Here is a 12,534-nt window from a genome sequence, read left to right as displayed (position 1 = left end):
GCCGACATATATACAATTTGATACGCCTTTTCAACGTAATGTATCATTATCATAAAGTTGAGGCAGTGGTAATTGCTCTTGACGCAGAGAAGGCATTTGATCAGATTGAGTCGGAAGTATGTGATGTCGCTTCTGGAGCATTTCGGGTTTGGAAAGGAATTTATTAATTGGATAAGATTATTTATGCACACCCAATGGCGTCCGTGGTAACCAATCAAGAAATGCCGTAGTCATTCAGCCTGTTCAAGGGCTGCCGACAGGGGTACCCTATTTCGCCTGCTCTCTTCGCTAGGGCCATGGAACCCCTTGCTACTCGCTTTCGGGCATGTGCGGATATAGCTTCTGTTAAAATAAAATACATTTCCCTATATGCAGACGATGTTCTTGTGTTTTTATCCAGCCTAAAACTTCTATTCCCACTTACTTAACTTGATAAATACATTCGGCTCCTTCTCTGGCTACAAGATAAACTGGCAAAAAAGCGAATTGATGCCAATATCATGGCCTGTGGATATGCAATTTCTGCAATCTACCCCCATTTAGAACAGTGATGGACAAGTTCACAAGCCTTGGCATTGTAGTGACAAGAGACCTTGATCAGCTATTGAAAGCGAATTGGGACATAAAAATTTATCAGCTTAAACAAAATATCGTTTTTTTTGTGTATAAACGCTATTAAAATGGTTGTCCTACCCAGGTTTATTTACCTCTTCCAATGTCTACCCAATTTCATACCACAAAGCTATTTTAAGAAACTGGATTCAATAGTAATTCCATTTTTATGGGATAACAAGGCAGCCAGAATTTCAAAGAAGCATTTATGCAATTACAAGATAGAGGGGGGCTTTGACCTTCCTCACATTAAACTGTATTATTGGGCTGCTAATCTGAACATTGTGTATTTCTTGGGTGAAAGTTTACCTGAGATGTGACAGAATGATATGCCTTCATGGCTTTTGATTGAGCAGGCCTCCTGTCAACGTTCCTCACTCCCTGCACTTGTTAATAGTCCAGCATATGTGAAAAAAAGCCACTTATGACTCTAATCCAGTCAAACAGATGAGATATTTTCTTAACATAACCACTGCTTACATAGACATCCCGATTTGCCTGAATCATGCTTTCCACCCTGCATTTGATGATGTGGTGTTTTACATTTACATTTACATTTAAGTCATTTAGCAGACGCTCTTATCCAGAGCGACTTACAAATTGGTGCATTCACCTTATGACATCCAGTGGAACAACCACTTTACAATAGTGCATCTAAATATTTTAAGGGGGGGGTGAGAAGGATTACTTTATCCTATCCTAGGTATTCCTTAAAGAGGTGGGGTTTCAGGTGTCTCCGGAAGGTGGTGATTGACTCCGCTGTCCTGGCGTCGTGAGGGAGTTTGTTCCACCATTGGGGAGCCAGAGCAGCGAACAGTTTTGACTGAGCTGAGCGGGAACTGTACTTCCTCAGTGGTAGGGAGGCGAGCAGGCCAGAGGTGGATGAACGCAGTGCCCTTATTTGGGTGTAGGGCCTGATCAGAGCCTGGAGGTACTGAGGTGCCGTTCCCCTCACAGCTCCGTAGGCAAGCACCATGGTCTTGTAGCGGATGCGAGCTTCAACTGGAAGCCAGTGGAGAGAGCGGAGGAGCGGGGTGACGTGAGAGAACTTGGGAAGGTTGAACACTAGACGGGCTGCGGCGTTCTGGATGAGTTGTAGGGGTTTAATGGCACAGGCAGGGAGCCCAGCCAACAGCGAGTTGCAGTAATCCAGACGGGAGATGACAAGTGCCTGGATTAGGACCTGCGCCGCTTCCTGTGTGAGGCAGGGTCGTACTCTGCGGATGTTGTAGAGCATGAACCTACAGGAACGGGCCACCGCCTTGATGTTAGTTGAGAACGACAGTTTGTTGTCCAGGATCACGCCAAGGTTCTTAGCGCTCTGGGAGGAGGACACAATGGAGTTGTCAACCGTGATGGCGAGATCATGGAACGGGCAGTCCTTCCCCGGGAGGAAGAGCAGCTCCGTCTTGCCGAAGTTCAGCTTGAGGTGGTGATCCGTCATCCACACTGATATGTCTGCCAGACATGCAGAGATGCGATTCGCCACCTGGTCATCAGAAGGGGGAAAGGAGAAGATTAATTGTGTGTCGTCTGCATAGCAATGATAGGAGAGACCATGTGAGGTTATGACAGAGCCAAGTGACTTGGTGTATAGCGAGAATAGGAGAGGGCCTAGAACAGAGCCCTGGGGGACACCAGTGGTGAGAGCGCGTGGTGAGGAGACAGATTCTCGCCACGCCACCTGGTAGGAGCGACCTGTCAGGTAGGACGCAATCCAAGCGTGGGCCGCGCCGGAGATGCCCAACTCGGAGAGGGTGGAGAGGAGGATCTGATGGTTCACAGTATCGAAGGCAGCCGATAGGTCTAGAAGGATGAGAGCAGAGGAGAGAGAGTTAGCTTTAGCGGTGCGGAGCGCCTCCGTGATACAGAGAAGAGCAGTCTCAGTTGAATGACTAGTCTTGAAACCTGACTGATTTGGATCAAGAAGGTCATTCTGAGAGAGATAGCGGGAGAGCTGACCAAGGACGGCACGTTCAAGAGTTTTGGAGAGAAAGAAAGAAGGGATACTGGTCTGTAGTTGTTGACATCGGAGGGATCGAGTGTAGGTTTTTTCAGAAGGGGTGCAACTCTCGCTCTCTTGAAGACGGAAGGGACGTAGCCAGCGGTCAGGGATAAGTTGATGAGCGAGGTGAGGTAAGGGAGAAGGTCTCCGGAAATGGTCTGGAGAAGAGAGGAGGGGATAGGGTCGAGCGGGCAGGTTGTTGGGCGGCCGGCCGTCACAAGACGCGAGATTTCATCTGGAGAGAGAGGGAGAAAGAGGTCAGAGCACAGGGTAGGGCAGTGTGAGCAGAACCAGCGGTGTTGTTTGACTTAGCAAACGAGGATCGGATGTCGTCGATCTTCTTTTCAAAATGGTTGACGAAGTCATCTGCAGAGAGGGAGGAGGGGGGAGGGGGAGGAGGATTCAGGAGGGAGGAGAATGTGGCAAAGAGCTTCCTAGGGTTAGAGGCAGATGCTTGGAATTTAGAGTGGTAGAAAGTGGCTTTAGCAGCAGAGACAGAGGAGGAAAATGTAGAGAGGAGGGAGTGAAAGGATGCCAGGTCCGCAGGGAGGCGAGTTTTCCTCCATTTCCGCTCGGCCTTCCGGAGCCCTGTTCTGTGAGCTCGCATTGAGTCGTCAAGCCACGGAGCGGGAGGGGAGGACCGAGCCGGCCTGGAAGATAGGGGACATAGAGAGTCAAAGGATGCAGAAAGGGAGGAGAGGAGGGTTGAGGAGGCAGAATCAGGAGATAGGTTGGAGAAGGTTTGAGCAGAGGGAAGAGATGATAGGATGGAAGAGGAGAGAGTAGCGGGGGAGAGAGAGCGAAGGTTGGGACGGCGCGATACCATCCGAGTAGGGGCAGTGTGGGAAGTGTTGGATGAGAGCGAGAGGGAAAAGGATACAAGGTAGTGGTCGGAGACTTGGAGGGGAGTTGCAATGAGGTTAGTGGAAGAACAGCATCTAGTAAAGATGAGGTCGAGCGTATTGCCTGCCTTGTGAGTAGGGGGGGAAGGTGAGAGGGTGAGGTCAAAAGAGGAGAGGAGTGGAAAGAAGGAGGCAGAGAGGAATGAGTCAAAGGTAGACGTGGGGAGGTTAAAGTCGCCCAGAACTGTGAGAGGTGAGCCGTCCTCAGGAAAGGAGCTTATCAAGGCATCAAGCTCATTGATGAACTCTCCGAGGGGACCTGGAGGGCGATAAATGATTTTCACAGTGGAGGGAGAAGGGGTTCACAACAATTGGTTATTTATACATGGATGGTCAGTTAGCTTCATTTCAACAGTTACAGGGAAAGTTCAACATGCCAACAACACATTTTTTCAGATACCTCCAAATCAAAGCAAATTTATTTATATAGCCCTTCGTACATCAGCTGATATCTCAAAGTGCTGTACAGAAACCCAGCCTAAAACCCCAAACAGCAAGCGATGCAGGTGTAGACGCACGGTGGCTAGGAAAAACTCCCTAGAAAGGTCAAAACCTAGGAAGAAACCTAGAGAGGAACCAGGCTATGTGGGGTGGCCAGTCCTCTTCTGGCTGTGCCGGGTGGAGATTATAACAGAACATGGCCAAGATGTTCAAATGTTCATAAATGACCAGCATGGTCGAATAATAATAAGGCAGAACAGTTGAAACTGGAGCGGCAGCACAGTCAGGTGGACTGGGGACAGCAAGGAGTCATCATGTCAGGTCGTCCTGGGGCACGGTCCTTGGGCTCAGGTCCTCCGAGAGAGAGAAAGAAAGAGAGAATTAGAGAGAGCATATGTGGGGTGGCCAGTCCTCTTCTGGCTGTGCCGGGTAGAGATTATAACAGAACATGGCCAAGATGTTCAAATGTTCATAAATGACCAGCATGGTCAAATAATAGTAAGGCAGAACAGGAATTTCTTAAGGACACATGTCCCACAGTATGACATTAAGCCAAATAATCCTATTAGATAGCCTGATCCTTGTCAAAACCCATTCAAAAGGGTCGGTCTCTAGACTGTATGATGTGCTACAGGCCCACATAGAGGTATCCACAGACACCATTAAAAGGGCTTGGGAACAATAACATGGTTCAGAAATCTCAGATGAGGACTGGGTAGAAGCTCTCAGGAATATAAACCACAGTTCAGTGAGTGCCAGACACAACCTTATACAGTTTAAGGTGATACACAGGTCACATTACTCAAGTGAAACTTTTGAAAGCATGAAAAACCTATTTCAACCAGGCAGGTGCGCCACGAAAGTCAGAAATAGCGATATAATAAATGCCTTACCTTTGATGATATTCTTCAGTTGGCACTCCAAAAGGTTCCAGATACATCACAAATGGTCCTTTTGTTTGATAATGTCCTTCTTTATATCCATAAAGACCTAGTTTAGCCGGCGCACTTCAGTCAATAATCCACCCAGTTTCCCTCGATCAAAATGCATACAAAATTAATCCCAAACGTTACTAATAAACTTTTCCAAACAAGTCAAACAACGTTTATAGTCAAACCGTAGGTATCCTTGTCATGCAGGTGATAGAGGACCCAAAAGCGACTTAACAGAAACAGAGTTTATTCAAGTCCAAACAGGGAATAACAGAAATCCTCTAGTCTGTAGAGGGGAATAACAAGAGAAGCGGCCACAGACTGCAGGTCGCTTCGGGTAGGCGCAGGCCGTAGTAGACAGAGACACCTGCTCACACGCAGCATCTGATGAAGGCAAAAAACACGACAGGACAGGGCGAAACACAATCACAGCATGGTGAATACTAAACAAGGAACCGACGGGACAGGAACGGAACACAAAGGAATAAATAGGGACTCTAATCAGGGGAAAGGATCGGGAACAGGTGTGGGAAGACTAAATGATGATTAGGGGAATAGGAACAGCTGGGAGCAGGAACGGAACGATAGAGAGAAGAGAGAGCGAGAGAGTGAGAGAGGGAGGGGAGAGAGAGGGATAGAAAGAGGGAAAGAACCTAATAAGACCAGCAGAGGGAAACGAATAGAATGGGGAGCACAGGGACGAGACATGATAATAAATGACAAACATGACAGTACCCCCACTCACCGAGCGCCTCCTGGCGCACTCGAGGAGGAATCCTGGCGGCAACGGAGGAAATCATCGATGAGTGAACGGTCCAGCACGTCCCGAGACGGAACCCAACTCCTCTCCTCAGGACCGTAACCCTCCCAATCCACTAAGTATTGGTGACCCCGTCCCGAGAACGCATGTCCATGATCTTATGTACCTTGTAAATAGGTGCGCTCTCGACAAGGACGGGAGGGGGAGGGAAGACGAACGGGGGTGCGAAGAAAGGGCTTAACACAGGAGACATGGAAGACAGGATGGACGCGACGAAGATGTCGCGGAAGAAGCAGTCGCACAGCGACAGGATTGACGACCTGGGAGACACGGAACGGACCAATGAACCGCGGAGTCAACTTACGAGAAGCTGTCGTAAGAGGAAGGTTGCGAGTGGAAAGCCACACTCTCTGGCCGCAACAATACCTTGGACTCTTAATCCTGCGTTTATTGGCGGCTCTCACAGTCCTCCCCGCAGACAAAGGCAGACCGGTAATGAAGTCTAAGGCGATGTGAGACCATGGTCGAGAAGGAATGGGAGCGGTCTGAGACGACCGGCAGGAGGAGAGTTACCCGACTTAGTCTGCGCGCAGTCCGAACAAGCAGCCACGAAACGGCGCGTGTCACGCTCCTGAGTCGGCCACCAAAAGCGCTGGCGAATAGACGCAAGAGTGCCTCGAACACCGGGATGACCAGCTAACTTGGCAGAGTGAGCCCACTGAAGAACAGCCAGACGAGTGGAAACAGGAACGAAAAGGAGGTTACTAGGACAAGCGCGCGGCGACGCAGTGTGCGTGAGTGCTTGCTTAACCTGTCTTTCAATTCCCCAGACTGTTAACCCGACAACACGCCCATAAGGAAGAATCCCCTCGGGATCAGTAGAAGCCACAGAAGAACTAAACAGACGGGATAAGGCATCAGGCTTGGTGTTCTTGCTACCCGGACGGTAAGAAATCACAAACTCGAAACGAGCGAAAAACAACGCCCAACGAGCTTGACGGACATTAAGTCGTTTGGCAGAACGGATGTACTCAAGGTTCTTATGGTCTGTCCAAACGACAAAGGAACGGTCGCCCCCTCCAACCACTGTCGCCATTCGCCTAGGGCTAAGCGGATGGCGAGCAGTTCACGGTTACCCACATCATAGTTGCGCTCAGATGGCGACAGGCGATGAGAAAAATAAGCGCAAGGATGAACCTTATCGTCAGACTGGAAGCGCTGGGATAGAATGGCTCCCACGCCTACCTCTGAAGCGTCAACCTCGACAATGAATTGTCTAGTGACGTCAGGAGTAACGAGGATAGGAGCGGACGTAAAACGTTCTTTTAGAAGATCAAAAGCTCCCTGGGCGGAACCGGACCACTTAAAACACGTCTTGACAGAAGTAAGAGCTGTGAGAGGGGCAGCAACTTGACCGAAATTACGAATGAAACGCCGATAGAAATTAGCGAAACCTAAAAAGCGCTGCAACTCGACACGTGACCTTGGAACGGGCCAATCACTGACAGCTTGGACCTTAGCGGAATCCATCTGAATGCCTTCAGCGGAAATAACGGAACCGAGAAAAGTAACGGAGGAGACATGAAAAGAGCACTTCTCAGCCTTTACGTAGAGACAATTCTCTAAAAGGCGCTGTAGGACACGTCGAACGTGCTGAACATGAATCTCGAGTGACGGAGAAAAAATCAGGATATCGTCAAGATAGACAAAAACAAAGATGTTCAGCATGTCTCTCAGAACATCATTAACTAATGCCTGAAAAACAGCTGGCGCATTGGCGAGACCGAACGGCAGAACCCGGTACTCAAAATGCCCTAACGGAGTGTTAAACGCCGTTTTCCACTCGTCCCCCTCTCTGATGCGCACGAGATGGTAAGCGTTACGAAGGTCCAACTTAGTAAAGCACCTGGCTCCCTGCAGAATCTCGAAGGCTGATGACATAAGGGGAAGCGGATAACGATTCTTAACCGTTATGTCATTCAGCCCTCGATAATCCACGCAGGGGCGCAGAGTACCGTCCTTCTTCTTAACAAAAAAGAACCCCGCCCCGGCCGGAGAAGAAGAAGGCACTATGGTACCGGCGTCAAGAGACACAGACAAATAATCCTCGAGAGCCTTACGTTCGGGAGCCGACAGAGAGTATAGTCTACCTCGAGGAGGAGTGGTCCCTGGAAGGAGATCAATACTACAATCATACGACCGGTGAGGAGGAAGGGAGTTGGCTCGGGACCGACTGAAGACCGTGCGCAGATCATGATATTCCTCCGGCACTCCTGTCAAATCGCCAGGTTCCTCCTGAGAAGTAGGGAGAGAAGAAACGGGAGGGATGGCAGACATTAAACACTTCACATGACAAGAAACGTTCCAGGATAGGATAGAATTACTAGACCAATTAATAGAAGGATTATGACATACTAGCCAGGGATGACCCAAAACAACAGGTGTAAACGGTGAACGGAAAATCAAAAAAGAAATAGTCTCACTGTGGTTACCAGATACTGTGAGAGTTAAAGGTAGTGTCTCAAATTTGATACTGGGAAGATGACTACCATCTAAGGCAAACATGGGCGTAGGCTTGTCTAACGGTCTGAAAGGAATGTTATGTTTCCGAACCCATGCTTCGTCCATGAAACAACCCTCAGCCCCAGAGTCAATCAAGGCACTGCATGTAGCACCCGAACCGGTCCAGCGTAGATGGACCGACATAGTAGTACAAGATCTAGATGAAGAGAACTGAGTAGTAGCGCTCACCAGTAGCCCTCCGCTTACTGATGGGCTCTGGCCTCTTACTGGACATGAATTAACAAAATGTCCAGCAACTCCGCAATAGAGACACAGGCGGTTGGTGATCCTCCGTTCCCTCTCCTTAGTCGAGATGCGAATCCCTCCCAGCTGCATGGGCTCAGTCTCAAAGCCAGAGGAGGGAGATGGTTGCGATGCGGAGCAGGGAAACACCGTTGATGCGAGCTCTCTTCTACGAGCCCGGTGACGAAGATCTACCCGTCGTTCTATGCGGATGGCGAGAGCAATCAAAGAGTCCACATCTGAAGGAACCTCCCGGGAGAGAATCTCATCCTTAACCACTGCGTGGAGTCCCTCCAGAAAACGAGCGAGCAGCGCCGGCTCGTTCCACTCACTAGAGGCAGCAAGAGTGCGAAACTCAATAGAATAATCCGTTATGGACCGTTCACCTTGGCATAAGGAAGCCAGGGCCCTAGAAGCCTCCCTACCAAAAACTGAACGGTCAAAAACCCGAATCATCTCCTCTTTAAAGTTCTGGAACTTGTTAGAGCAATCAGCCCTTGCCTCCCAGATAGCTGTGCCCCATTCTCGAGCCCGGCCAGTAAGGAGTGAAATGACGTAAGCAACCCGAGCTCTCTCTCTAGAGTATGTGTTGGGTTGGAGAGAGAACACAATCTCACACTGCGTGAGAAAGGAGCGGCACTCAGTGGGCTGCCCGGAGTAGCAAGGTGGGTTATTAACCCTAGGTTCTGGAGGCTCGGCAGGCCAGGAAGTAACAGGTGGCACGAGACGTAGACTCTGGAACTGTCCAGAGAGGTCGGAAACCTGAGCGGCCAGGTTCTCCACGGCATGGCGAGCAGCAGACAATTCCTGCTCGTGTCTGCCGAGCATGGCTCCTTGGATCTCGACGGCAGTGTAACGAGCGTCTGAAGTCGCTGGGTCCATTCCTTGGTCGGTTCCTTCTGTCATGCAGGTGATAGAGGACCCAAAAGCGACTTAACAGAAACAGAGTTTATTCAAGTCCAAACAGGGAATAACAGAAATCCTCTAGTCTGTAGAGGGGAATAACAAGAGAAGCGGCCACAGACTGCAGGTCGCTTCGGGTAGGCGCAGGCCGTAGTAGACAGAGACACCTGCTCACACGCAGCATCTGATGAAGGCAAAAAACACGACAGGACAGGGCGAAACACAATCACAGCATGGTGAATACTAAACAAGGAACCGACGGGACAGGAACGGAACACAAAGGAATAAATAGGGACTCTAATCAGGGGAAAGGATCGGGAACAGGTGTGGGAAGACTAAATGATGATTAGGGGAATAGGAACAGCTGGGAGCAGGAACGGAACGATAGAGAGAAGAGAGAGCGAGAGAGTGAGAGAGGGAGGGGGAGAGAGAGGGATAGAAAGAGGGAAAGAACCTAATAAGACCAGCAGAGGGAAACGAATAGAATGGGGAGCACAGGGACGAGACATGATAATAAATGACAAACATGACAATCCTGATACGTAAATAAATGATACAATTTAAGACGGAGAATCGTTATTGTCTTTACTGTAATACCTCAGGGCAAGTGCGGGAAGGAGGAACAGGGCGTACTGGACCCTGGAGGCGCACAGGAAGCCTGGTGTGTGGTGTTGGCACTGGTGGTACCGGGCTGGTGACACGCACCTCAGGGCGTGTGCGGGGAGGAGGCACAGGATACACTGGACAGTTGAGACGCATTGGAGATCCAGAACATAGAGCTGGCTCAATAGTCCTGCTGGGGCCTCCCGGGTGGTGCAGTGGTTAAGGGCGCTGTACTGCAGCGGGGCGCCAGCTGTGCCATCAGAGTCTCTGGGTTCGCGCCCAGGCTCTGTCATAACCGGCAGAGTTGCACAATTGGCCTAGCATCGTCCGGGGTTAGGGAGGGCTTGGTCGGTAGGGATTCCTTGTCTCATCGCGCACCACTGCGGGCCGGGCGCAGTGAGCTCTAACCAAGGTTGCCAGGTGCACGGTGTACCCTCCGACACATTGGTGCGGCTGGCTTCCGGGTTGGATGCGCGCTGTGTTAAGAAGCAGAACGGCTGGTTGGGTTGTGTATCGGAGGACGCATGACTTTCAAACTTCGTCTCTCCCGAGCCCGTACGGGAGTTGTAGCGATGAGACAAGATAGTAGCTACTACAACAATTGGATACCACGAAATTGAGGAGAAAAAAATATAAAAATAAAAATAGTCCTGCTGGATGCCCATTCTAGTCCGGCAAATGCGAGGAGCTGGAATAGAGCGCACCGGGCTAGAATAGCACTCCACACGGTAAGCACGAGGAGTTGGCTCAGGTCTCCTACCTGACTCAGCCAATCTCCTCGTGTGCCCCCTCCAAAAAGAATATTGGGGCTGCCTCTCGGGCTTCCGTGAAAGTCGTGTACCTTCATATCATCGCCGTTCCTCTATTCTCTGGTATTTCTCCTCCTTAGAACGGCGATACTCCCCAGGCTGGGTCCAGGGTCCTGCTCCATCTAGTATTTCCTCCCAAGTCCATAACGTCTGCTCCTCCTTTTCACGCTGCTTGGTCCTGTTATGGTGGGTTATTCTGTCACCTTCGTCTTAACGAGGAGACCAAGGCGCAGCGTGATAAGCATACATTTTTCCTTTTAATGAAGGAAAAACACTAAACAAACTAACAAATAAACAAAACGAACGTGAAGCTATATAACACGAGTGCTGAAAGGCAACTACACATAGACAATAAACCACAAAACCAAAATGGAAATGGCAACCTAAATAGGATCGCCAATCAGAGACAACGATAAACAGCTGTCTCTGATTGGGAACCAATTCAGGCCACCATAGACCTACATTTACCTAGACAATACCAAAACCCCATAGATATACAAAAAACCCTACATAAACACACATATTACCCTGGTCACACCCTGACCTAACCAAAATAATAAAGAAAACAAAGATCAGGGTGTGACAATTCCATTGATTCCATTCCAGTCATTACAATGAAACTGTCCTTCTATAGTTCCCCCCACCAGCCTCCTCTGCTATACACAGCATGTAGGCCATGTCTCTGTTGCACTCAGCCATGTGTTTGGCTCCAAACTCTCTCCACTCCTCTTTGGCATGTCAGTTATGGTGAGGTTCTAAGTGTGCCAGTATTCCAGCATAGCCATGGTAATGACGAGGTTACATTATTCGCTCTGGTACCATCCAGTGAGCGGGCATGGCCCTCCAGATGCACTGATGGGGACTTTACCCACATGCTGGCAGAGCCTGCCAAAAGCTATGAAACACACACACTCAGAAACACACACACACACACACACATACACAATCAGACAGAAACACACACATACACTTTCTCTCTCTAATGAATACGCAAACAACTTTGCTCTCTTCAACACCATGCCACACAAACTGAGACCGTAATCAACATTTTTCTTAACTAGCTTGCCCACAGACATCTGTCAGGAGAGACAAGCATCAAGAATCAAATAAACCAGAATCAAAACCGACCCCAAGATGTGTGGCGGAGGAGGCCACGTTGCATGCTGTTTGATCTAAAACCCTCCACCACACACACACACACACACACACACACACACACACACACACACACACACACACACACACACACACACACACACACACACACACACACACACACACACACACACACACACACACACACACACACACACACACACACACACACACACACAAACAAATGCACACATACAGAGACACACGCATGCCTGATCCTCATGCCAGCTAATACCAACAGTGATGGCATACAGTACTGAACAATCAGCACTATCTGAACTGAAATCTGTAGAACCTTGGAATCCAAGAGGTCAGTGGCGTATAGGCCTTTATGAATGTCATCTACTGAGGAGTTCTTCAATAGCTACAGTAATACACCTTCCACTAGGGCCATGGCTGTCCCAGCTAACACCTGATTCACATAAGGAGTGTTATTATCAGTCTCAGGAGTCCCATCCAGACCCCTGTATCAGGGCTAACACAAGGAGGGAGGGAGAATCACATTATAGAAGTGATAAGGTTATTGAATGGACACCCAAGATCACTCCCTGCATCCAGATTTCTGGGTTGAGATGTTTTCTAGTTTGGGGACATCGCAAGAAAAATA

Source organism: Oncorhynchus gorbuscha, linkage group LG24, assembly GCF_021184085.1.
Source record: "Oncorhynchus gorbuscha isolate QuinsamMale2020 ecotype Even-year linkage group LG24, OgorEven_v1.0, whole genome shotgun sequence".
In the NCBI taxonomy this organism is placed as follows: domain Eukaryota; kingdom Metazoa; phylum Chordata; class Actinopteri; order Salmoniformes; family Salmonidae; genus Oncorhynchus; species Oncorhynchus gorbuscha.
Note: the sequence above shows the minus strand (reverse complement) of the source record.